The sequence below is a fragment of the Macrobrachium nipponense genome, chromosome 7 (genome assembly GCF_015104395.2).
Source record: "Macrobrachium nipponense isolate FS-2020 chromosome 7, ASM1510439v2, whole genome shotgun sequence".
NCBI lineage: Eukaryota > Metazoa > Arthropoda > Malacostraca > Decapoda > Palaemonidae > Macrobrachium > Macrobrachium nipponense.
The window spans coordinates 24,120,440-24,132,148 of NC_061109.1; the positions used below are offsets into that span (position 1 = coordinate 24,120,440).

General features: G+C 35.1%; 1 protein-coding gene across 5 annotated transcripts in view; it reads right to left on the reverse strand.

Annotated features, from left to right (window-relative positions):
• Nucleotides 1–11,709, reverse strand: part of LOC135216994 (monocyte to macrophage differentiation factor 2-like) — a 291,269-nt gene that overhangs the window by 143,955 nt on the left and 135,605 nt on the right. The window lies entirely within an intron of this gene.

Genomic DNA, 11,709 nt, shown 5'->3' on the forward strand with positions numbered 1-11,709 from the left:
ATTCCCTTTGTTTCTTATGAGGATATTTGTTTCATATTTCGAACAAATCGTACTTCGAACAGCCTTCTGGAATGGATTAAATTCGAAGTACGAGGTACTACTGTAATTGTATTGACACTGCTATGTGTTAGCTTACAGGGGTGTGTAGGGTGGCTAGGCTGTTTTGTAAAAGGGTTTGTTAAACTTGAACCCTTTTTTGACCTAACTTGCATAATCAAAAATGATGTAGGGTTAGGTACGACTGTATTTATATCATATGGTACTTCCCTCAATGTTACATAAAAAAAATTAAGCTCCAGGTCAGTTACAGTTAAACAATATGCTCCAATATACATGCTGGACTTTATAAAAACCCAACACACTTCAGAGGAAAACCAAAAAATATGAAAATGGAATTTTAGTAAACAACTAAGTTTTAAAAACTACATTAACATTGACACTTAAGATGATTATTCCAAAATTTTTCCCAAAAAACAAAAGTAAAAAAAGCAGGAAGTGGGGTGTTGTATTATTCACAAATATTATACAAACAACACACAAAAACAGAATGCAACTAATACTAGAAAATCTATAAACAGTTCTCAGCTTATGATATGTGTATGCATGAGAATTACCAGACAGAACAGAAATTCATTAATACTATAATATATGGCTGAAAAAGAAAACCACCAAAATAATGATTTCCAATTAATAACTGACATTTAAAATTAAATTCTAATTATACTATATATATATATATATATATATATAATATATATATATATATATATATATATTATATGATATATATATATATATATATATATTATATACATTTTTATAGTGGGCCCCCATATTCGCATTCTCTGGATTTGTGGACTCACGCATTCATGGCTTTCTCTCTGAAACATATCCCCCCATTATTCACAGGAAATTTGCCTATTTGTGGTATTTTTCCCTGAGAAATATCCACAAATTCCTGTTTTTTTCAAATCAATTTCATAATAAAATACACTTTTTGAGATAAACTATTAAAAAAACCAGGTATAGACATTTTTAGGGGATTTTTCTTGAGTTTTATCCCTTAAACGCCTATTGGACGTATTAAACGTTGACAGGAACTGTCTGTTGGGTGCCGAATTGACGTATGAAATGTTGACTCAAAAAAGTTTTTTTTTTTAAATTTCCGGAAAAATAGTTATAGGCCTACTTGCCAAAAACTTTTGAATCACGCACCTTGAGGGATGCTAGGAGTTCACGGATCAAGCTGTTGTTTTGTTTACAATTGTTACCCAGGCGCACTAGCGGGAATTTCTTTCTTCTCGCACTAAAAAGCATCAGCGACACATCTCAGAAATTATTTCGTCACTTTGTTATAATTTTTGAACCATTTTATATTAGCCGTTACATAGAGTTTTATATATATGAAAATGTGCGCAATTTCAAGTAGAATACAACAAAAAACAACCCATGGTTGTAGCTTTTATCAGTTTTGAAATATTTTTATATAAATAACAATAAGTGCCAAAATTTCAACCTTCGGTCAACTTTAACTACCGAAATGGTCGAAAAACGCAATTGTATGCTAAAACTCTTATATTCTAGTAATATTCCATCATTTACCTTCATTTTACAACAAATTGGAAGTCTCTAGCACATTATTTCGATTTATGGTGAATTTATGAAAAAAAACCTTTTTCCTTACGTCCGCATGGTAACTCTTCTGAAAAAAAAAACAGAAATTTTTTCGTCCGATTGTCGTAATGTTTGCACCATTTTATATTAGCCATTACATAAAGTTTTATACTATTTGGAAATGTGCGTAATTTCATGTAGAATACAACAAAGACAACCCATGGTTGTATCTTTTATCAGTTTTGAAATATTTTCTTCTAATTTACCTTTATTTTGCAACAAATTGGAAGTCTCTAGCACAATATTTCGATTTATGATGAATTTTTGAAAAAGAACATTTTTCTTACGTCCGCGAGGTATCTCTTCCGAAAAAATCAAATTTTTTCGTCACATTGTCGTAATGTTTGCACAGTTTTATATCAGCCGTTACATGAAGTTTTATATATGGAAATGTGTGCAATTTTATGTAGAATACAATAAAAAACACCCCATGGTTGTAGCTTTTATCAGGTTTGAAATATTTTCATATAAATAATGATAAATGCCAAAATTTCAACTTTCGGTCAACTTTGACTCGACCGAAATGGTCAAAAACCGCAATTTTAAGCTAAAACTCTTACATTCTAGTAATATTCAGTCATTTACCTTCATTTTGCAACAAATTGGAAGTCTCTAGCACAATATTTTGATTTATGGTAAATTTATGAAAAAAACACGTTTTCCTTGCGTCCGTGTGGTAAATTTTCCGAAAAAAATCAGAAATTTTTTTGTCCGATTGTCGTAATGTTTGCACCGTTTTATATTAGCTGTTACATAAAGTATTATATATGAAAATGTGCCCAATTTCATGTAGAATACAATGAAAAACAACCCATGGTTGTTGCTTTTATCAGTTTTGAAAACATTTTCATATAAATAATGATGTCAAAATTTCAACCTTCGGTCAACTTTGACTCGACCGAAATGGTAAAAAAACGCAATTGTAAGCTAAAATTATTACATTCTACTAATATTCAATCAATTACCTTCATTTTGATATTCCTTTTAACTGTGTCAATGACACAGTTAAAAGGAATATCAAAATGAATATCATTGAATCTTGTTTCATCAAGTCAAATAATAGCAATGTTCTAAATTTAAGTCTTGGTTTATTTAAACTTGATGCTTTCATAATGAAAAAAGTTGTAGATAAATATAAGCAACAAGCAACAAAATTGATATATTCAGTTTTTACACGTTTTGGACTGTAGAGATACTTTGTAATTTCGGTTAGGGTCAAATCTGTTTAGGTTTGTCACCGTATGATATCCAATAATCCTGGATTATCTCTTTTAATTTTTACCCTTTTGACAATTAACCATCTGGTATTCTTGATCTTGTTTTGTACCAGAGACCTTTTTCTCCAATTGTACTTCATTAGCTCCTTGACAATGTCTGAGTAAAGACAAAAGCGCTTGGATTTCTAACTATCATTTTCCTGTGAGATTCGCTTATATATATATATATATTATATATATATATATATATATATATATATATATATATATATATATATATATATATACAGGCGGCCCGCGGTTAACGGCGCAATCACTCAACGGCGAATCGGTTTTACGGCGGTCGTCAAAAATAATCATTAAAAAAATAAGGCATTTTAAAGGTATCTTTACGGCACAAATTTCAGTTAACAGCGCCGCTAGCGCCGTTGTCTAACGAGTTCATACATATGTAGAAATACCGTTCAGACCATAAAGGTTATGCAAATTATATTAGCAAATTTTATGGAAAGTTATTATGTAGGTATTAGGGTAAAATATATGCCTCTGACGCTGTTCTATGCCGAAAATATCGAGTTACATAAGTTCAAATTTAGCTATGGATGTGTCGATTCAGAAATGTTCATGCTTTTGTTTAAAATGTGTATGAAAATGTATTATGTGAAAGGCATTTTTATTTCTGTACAGAAATATGATACAAAGGCAGCTTTTGAAACTGCCCTTCACGTTCTCAAATACGATGTTTTTTCATGTTCTTTCTTGTAAGCCGTAGCCTGCCGCTCTTCCGAAAATATCGATTTAAAAAAAGTGCAAATTAGCGATCGATGTGTCGATTTTATTAAATGTTTTTTATGCTTTTATGGTTTAAATGGGTGTATCGAAAATGGGTATTACTATGAAAGGCCTTTTTTATTTTGTTTCTGTAAAAACAGAAAATATGATTACAAAGGCAGCTTTTGAAACTGCCCTTTATCCCACGTTAATCAAAATACGATATTTTTTCATGTTCTTTCTTGTAAGCCGCCGCCTGCCGCTCTTCCGAAAATATCGATTTAAAAAAAATGCAAATTAGCGATCGATTTGTCGATTTTATAAAAGTTGTTTGCTTTTTATGTTTAAAATGTTGTCTGAAAATGTATTACATGAAAGGCATTTTTATTTCTGTACAGAAATATGATCAAAGGCAAGCTTTTGAAACTGCCCTTCACGTTATCAAATACGATATTTTTCATGTTCTTTCTTGTAAGCCGCCGCCTGCCGCTCTCCGAAATATCGGATTTAAAAAGAAAAAAAATGCAAATTAGCGATCGATGTGTCGATTTTATAAATGTTTATGCTTTTATGTTTCAAATGTGTATGAAAATGTATTACGAATAGGGTATTTTTATTTCTGTGCAGAAATATGATAAACAGGCAGCTTTTGAAACTCCCCTTCAAGTTATCAACTACGTTGTTTTTTTTCAAGTTCGTTCTTGTATGCCGCCGTCTGCCGCTCTTCCGAAAATATCGAGTTACGTAAGTGCAAATTTAGCTATGGATGTGTCGATTCATAAATGTTCATGCTTTTGTTTAAAATGTGTATGAAAATGTATTACGTGAAAGGCATTTTTATTTCTGTACCGAAATATGATACAAAGGCAGCTTTTGAAACTGCCCTTCACGTTATCAAATACGATATTTTTTCATGTTCTTTCTTGTAAGCCGCCGCCTGCCGCTCTTCCGAAAATATCGATTTAAAAAAAAGAAGTGCAAATTAGCGATTGATGTGTCGATTTTATAAATGTTTATGCTTTTATGTTTAAAATGTGTATGAAAATGTATTACAAATAGGGTATTTTTATTTCTGTGCAGAAATATGATAAACAGGCAGCTTTTGAAACTCCCCTTCAAGTTATCAACTACGTTGTTTTTTTTCAAGTTCGTTCTTGTATGCCGCCGTCTGCCGCTCTTCCGAAAATATCGAGATAAAAAGTGCAAATTTAGCGATCGATGTGTCGATTTTTAAATGTTTATGCTTTTATGTTTAAAATGTGTATGAAAATATATTACTTAAAGGTATTTTCGTTTTTGTACAGAAATAAGATACAAATTAAGGCAGCCTTTGTAACTACGCTCCACGTTGTCAGGGGATGGTTTTTCATGTTCGTTCTTGTCCGCCAGTTCCGAAAAATGCATTGTGTTATTTATTAATTATGCATCTTTTCCATAAATCCTTTAAAAAAGTTATACATTATTTCACTGTATCCAAGAATATTGTATGTATTCTCATATTATTGTATTTTAAAATACTACGGCAAACTTAAGCCCGTATTCCGCGGAGCAGCCAATGTTGTGGTTTGAAATCAGCTGATGAATAAGAGTTTGTTTCACCATAACGCAATTCTGAGCGAATGCTCTTGCTTCTAGTTAGCATAAACGAATATCTATATACTTGACTTATATGAGACAAAGTTATTTTTCCTTATACAGCGTGTTTTTAGGTGGAAATATTTATTGAATATGTCTCGTTGTGAATGTGAACTACTATTTTTTTTCGTTAACAGATTACGTTGGCGGCATGTTTATTGCGTAAAAAATTACATGATTCCGTTCGCAATAATCCTTTATATCATCGTAATACGAACTTTACGTTATTTATCTTATATTGGCATGAAACCAACAGTAAAATGTGTTCTTTCAAGCACAGTAGTTTTGATTAAAATGATTTTATCCCAATTTTATCTACAGTTGTGTGATGGCAGACGTTTACTGCAGTTTTATCCTTGTTGCCGATGTACGATAATAGTCATTAGCAGCTTGAACAGTTTTCTCAGCTTCAGTTATAACTAGGTTTAAATTTAACGGTATATTTCCCGGTTGATCTTTAATCTATATTGATCTCTGATCTATAGCGAGTAAAGTTATTACATTAAGATATCTCAGTTCTATTCTATACATAACGCCATTTATAACAAATACGGCAATGTTGCACTGTAGTACGATGATCGAAATACAAGCCAAACAGATGTTATCCAGTTCGGTTGTACTAAGGAAAAAAAAAAAAAAAGTAGTTTCTCGTTCGGTTGTTCATGGCTGTACATGTTCACGCAACGAGTATAACGTTAAAACCACACTTTCACCATTCTCTTTTGCTGTTATTGAACTTATGTAACTAGAAGATGGATAAAGTTAGGCCATTGTAATTTGATCTCTCATAAAATTGGACTATCAAGACTAATTATCATAACCTGAACACTACAGCTGCCTGTACACTGTATAAACTTTATTATATCTTTACATACTCTAGACACCCACATGTACTGTACAGTAAATTCTATAGTACTATACTGCATAAATATAATTTTACTTATTGCGCCATTGTGGGATTACGGCGCCTTTGACTGGTCTAGAGTTTCGAAAGGTGTGCGGCGTCCGTAGGCTTTAAAATCGCTCAACGTCGAAAATCGCTTGGCGTCGGTGGCCAGGAACGGAACCCCTGCCGCTAACCGAGGGCCGCCTGTAATATACAATATATATATATATATTATTATATATATATATATATAATATATATATATATATATATATATATATATATATATATATATATACAGTAGTACCTCGAGATACGAAAGGCTCTACTTACGAAAAACTCAAGATACGAAAGCCAATGCGAAAATTTTTACTGCTCTACATACAAAAAGTTTTCAAGATACGAAAGGTTGTTGCTGTAAAGTCCCGAGATTCGCCCAGACCACCGAGAACAATTTTAAAACTCGCAGGCCGCCAACTGAGTAAACTCGCCACCATCCTCCCGCTCTCCCATTGGTTCCTGATGCTAGTCACCCCATAAGGTCCTGCTCTCCTATTGGTCAGCATCTACCCCTTGTGCTTTAAGTATTCTATTGGTAAAAGGTTGCTGTAAATTGAAAAACTTATTCATGCAATACATTTAATAAAAAAAAACATTTAGGTAAGATTAGAATAAAGAATAGAATGAATGGGTTATTATACTGTTTGGTAGTTTCAGTAGTTGAAGACAGATAATGAAAATTTATGGCTTACTGTGTAAAGTGATTGCTTGTCGATCGTTCGATACTCGTAAGTGCTGGATGTAAACAGACGTTTGGAAGCTTTTTTTTGTTTGTTTATTATAGTTAACGTTACTTAATAATTATTTGAAATGAGTACATGCAATACATTTAATAAAAAAATTGTGAATTAGATATCATAAAATATAAAATAAATCAGACTGCCAACAAATACGTTTTTTTTTAGAATTCTTCTTCTGTTTTATTATTACATTACGTATACGTATGTTTCATTATAGCTGTCAGTAAAGAATAGAAATGAATGGTTATTATATTGTTTGGTAGTTTCATTAGTTGAAGAGAGATGCTAATGACAATTTATGGCTTACTGTGTGCTAGGAAAAATGATTGCTTGGCGCTCGTTCGATACTCGTAAGACGGGTAAGAGCTGTATGTAAACAATCGATTGGAAGGTTTGTTTTTTGTTTGTTTGTGTATTATAGTTAATTATTAATTAATAATTATTTGAAATGAGTACATACTGATTATTTATACATTTTATTGGCATATTCTATCGGAGATTCGTTGACGACTCGTTCGCCTTGTTTCGTTATGAATGCCTTGCAGAGTCCTTTCTGGAGTTCGTCAACCGACAACATCCAAACATAAGGTTTACTATGGAGAAAGAGGTAAATAACAGGCTTCCCTTCCTTGATCTTATTGTTTCCAGAGATGACTCAGGCTTTTACACAGGTGTGTATAGAAAAAACACATTTACTGGTTTGGGAATGAATTTTTATAGTTAGCGTTTCTTTAAATTTAAACGGAACTCTATTTTAACCCTCCTCCATAGAGCTTATACTCACTCATCAAACTGGATAAGCTTTCACGACGAAATATCCTTTCTGGTGAAATATTTTAATAATAATTGTTTTCCTTCACGACTTTTTTCAGATCTCTAAACAAACTGCTGACAGAGAAAATGGTGTATTCAACACGGGTATCTACTGTATCGAGACTAAAGATGTTTGCAAGTTTCCCTTTCTTGCATGATGATACCTTCAGGAGAACATGCACATCCACTATTCAAAAGATGTTTCCGGCTGTAGACTTGAAAATTATCCCCAAAAATCCCTTAACCATTGGATCGCTGTTTAGAGTCAAAGACCGACTCAGTCCTCTGCTTTTGTCCAGCGTCGTATATAAATATACTTGCCCAAGATGTGATCATGGGACATACGTGGGATGCACGAGGAGGCTGTTGAAGGTTCGAATTGATTCCCCACAGGGGAGCCATAGAACATGGTAGTAGGTTATCTAATCCAGAACAATCCAATATACGGAATCACTCAAAAACATGTAAAACATATATTGACAGCAAGGATTTTTCTATCTTGGGCCAACTGCGGAACAACAACCTGACAATTTTAGAATTATCATTATTAAAAAGACTGTACCGTCATTAAATACCCAAACGTCCTCTGTAAAATTGTTCATAGCCTAGTTTGGGCAGCTGGTCTGCCTCACTGTATTTTTACCTATATTGTGTTAGTTTTACTCTTTCTTTTGTATAGGTAGGTGTTTCTGAAATTTTAGTGAAGTCCTGTACTTTTAATATGTCTGACTGTGGAGGTGCTGTTGAATTTTAACTTTTAACTTCTAACTTTTAACTTTTTACTTTATTGAGAGCTGTTGCCATGACATTTTTAATATAAATTAAATTAGATCAATTATTAATGTTCGTAAACTTATATATATTTTTAGCCCTGAAAATGCGATCTGGAATTCGTCGCGAAACGTCGGCATTAATAAACTGTTGAAAGAAGAGGATGCCTTTCCCTACTACTTCCTTTGGGATATATCTTCTTTGAGCTCCAGCTCCGGCCCTTATATGTGTGTGTGTGTGTGTGTGTGTGTGTGTGTGTGTGTGTGTGTGTGTTGTGTGATATATATATTATATCTATATATATATATATATATATACATATATATATATATAGATAATATATATATATATTATATATTATTATATATATATTCTTAAATAATATACTATATTTAATCAGTCCCTGGCTATCAGCAGACTCGGTTAAAGGCGATCTAGTTTTATGGGACTTTTCTAGCGGCATTAAATCAGCAATTTATGACGCCATAATGTGAAGAATTCCGGTTATCGGTGCCAATAATAGTTATGGCACCATAACATTATTTTTTATTTGTTAATCTAACTTCCTACATTATTACATACAAGTTCTAAACCACCACATTGTTAGCATTAACCTCATTTACTCTATACGCTAAAAGCTATTTACACTCTATTCATAATATTTACTGGGAGCATCCAGGTGTTTACTAGCTTACCTCCTGTCCTGGCATGGTTTCCACTCATCGGGTTAAACCCCGGAGGAAAGTTTATTCATTTGGTCGCACCTCAGTCCATCCACAAAGTGATGTTGCCGCCTCCTGCCATTCCCATATAATTTGCATATATGAAGTGGCTTCCTTCCATCGCCTTAAGGAACAGAAGGGATATATGGATGTTTTTAAGGGCCCAACTTCTTTAATACCCACACCGTTTGTTTTGAGGGCATCCCCCTCCAGTTGACTGTGACTACAGCAACCTCTGGGGAGTGCCCTGAGAGCTCTATTACTTTCTACATCTCATCTGGGGTATTATACTTCTGGACATTCTGTGGTCCTGTCTTCAAGGGTGGCAATGTTACTATCCCTGCATATTTGGAGTTCCAGGACATAATTACTGTTGTTATTCCATAAGACAATGTTGGCTTTGCGTAGCCCTTGCATGGTCAAGGTGTGGAGTTCTTTCTGGACCTGGTGGCCTTGTTCTTCGAGCCCCCCCGGCTAGTCAGGGCAAGATGTTATCATGCTTCTTAATTTGCCAAGGCTGCACCTGCAGATAGTTCTGAAGAATATGGTGCAGCATACCTTGACTAGTACAGCCCCAGATCACAGCATCCTCCCACATCTCTTCCCTGAGTGCTTCTTGCTGGATTCGTCAGTACACCCATCCTCAGTATTACAAGATTACAAAATCACCCGTCAGGCACCAGAGCATCTCCCGAATCAATCCAGTTTGCTTTAGGGCCCTTAGTGACCTCCTTCAAACCAATTCCATCTACTGCATTATACAGTTCCTCTTTCCATTGATTTTGAAAATCTCTCATTGACAGCATTTCTTCTTCTTCTGGTCACTCTAGTTGTTTGCACTCTTTCACCGAAGATTTCTTCTCTCAATCTGTCCATTTTCCTTTTTATTTCTACTAGTATCATCTTAAAATTATAGAACCCCAATCTTCTGTCTTCAAGCGAGGCATACAGGACAGCATTTGGGGTGCCTTTAGGCGGATGTAATGCCTTTTTGAGGAATTTTATCACTTAAGTGTTTAAGTGTCTCAAATGATGGCCTTTGAGATGACCATTTACTGCTATATGCAATATCCTTTGGATAGCCAACCACTTTAATGTCCACAGCCTTTGTTGGGGCTTAAGGGGGCTCTCTGTAAATTGCACAAGCTATTCCAAAGTTTTCCAATTGCTCTTCTTCCATTGGTTCTGGTGTCTGGCCCTTCTTCAATCAAGAGGTATTTGAACACCTCCCCTGTCCCTATTGTGGGAATCTTTGTTCCCTGGTGCCAGAAGAGTCTCATGTCCTGGTACCACATCTTTCTCGTCCTATCACCGACGACACCGAGGGTGGCACACTTCTGTATGCCGTGCTCAAGTCCTAGGCTTCCTGCTTCATTTAATAAGGATTCAATTACTGCGGACAAACCTACTCTGGTCGTCACCACTACCAGTCTAGCCACAACTTCGACTCAAAAGTTTGTCTTGAGCTGGTCCTACAGCTATGTTGAAGATGATGGGGGACATTGGGTCTCCCAGCATCACACATCTGGTCACCCTCACCTTGGACGAGAGGATTTTTGCCCTTAATTTTGAATAGTATTTGGCCAAATAGTTGGTTGAGGAGTCGTCTAGCTGGCGGTCTTGGAGTACTTTCAGGATGGCTTCATGATTTACTGAGTCGAAGGACTTATTAATATTGATAAAACCCAAATAGACTAGTATTATGGTTCTTCTTTGCCTCTTTGACTAGTTTTTCCAAGATCAGCAAATTAGCCCCTACTCCCTCCTCAGCCTTAAAGGTTCCGCTCCGCCAGCTTTTCCTCCAAAATCTTGTGGAGTCCCCGAGTTACTACGTCTGATTTGGGGATTAAAGTTGTTTGCCCCATTGCTGCCTTGTCCATGCATGCCCCCATTAGGCCCAGACACTGTACCCAACTTTGTTCTTAACTTCACCCACCTAACATCCTCAACTATGATTTCTTCCATGATAGAAATTTTTGAATTTGTGACTTCATAAGTAGTGATCTTCTCCCTCTCTCTGGATCACCTCAGAACGAGCTCTGGAGAACAGGGCCGCCCAGAAGTCCCCTGTCCCAGGATGATATGCAGGATCAGCCAAAGGGGTCCTTCCCATCTAGTATATTAGCTGCCACCGTCCCTCTTCTCTTCCTCCAGTTCCTCTGGACAAAGACATATTCCCTCCTTATCCTCCTTGAAAATCTCTCATTGACAGCATTTCTTCTTCTGGTCACTCTAGCTGTTTGCACTCTTTCACCAAAGATTTCTTTTCTTAATCTGTCAAGTTCTTAGGTGTGCCTGTTGGTAAAGGGGGATATCTTGGAGATGACATTGTTCCTACTGAATTGGAATCACTTGATGACAAGCCACTGTTGTCTTCTGAAAATGAGGGTTGTGATGGTGATAACGGGAGTCCTGTTCCC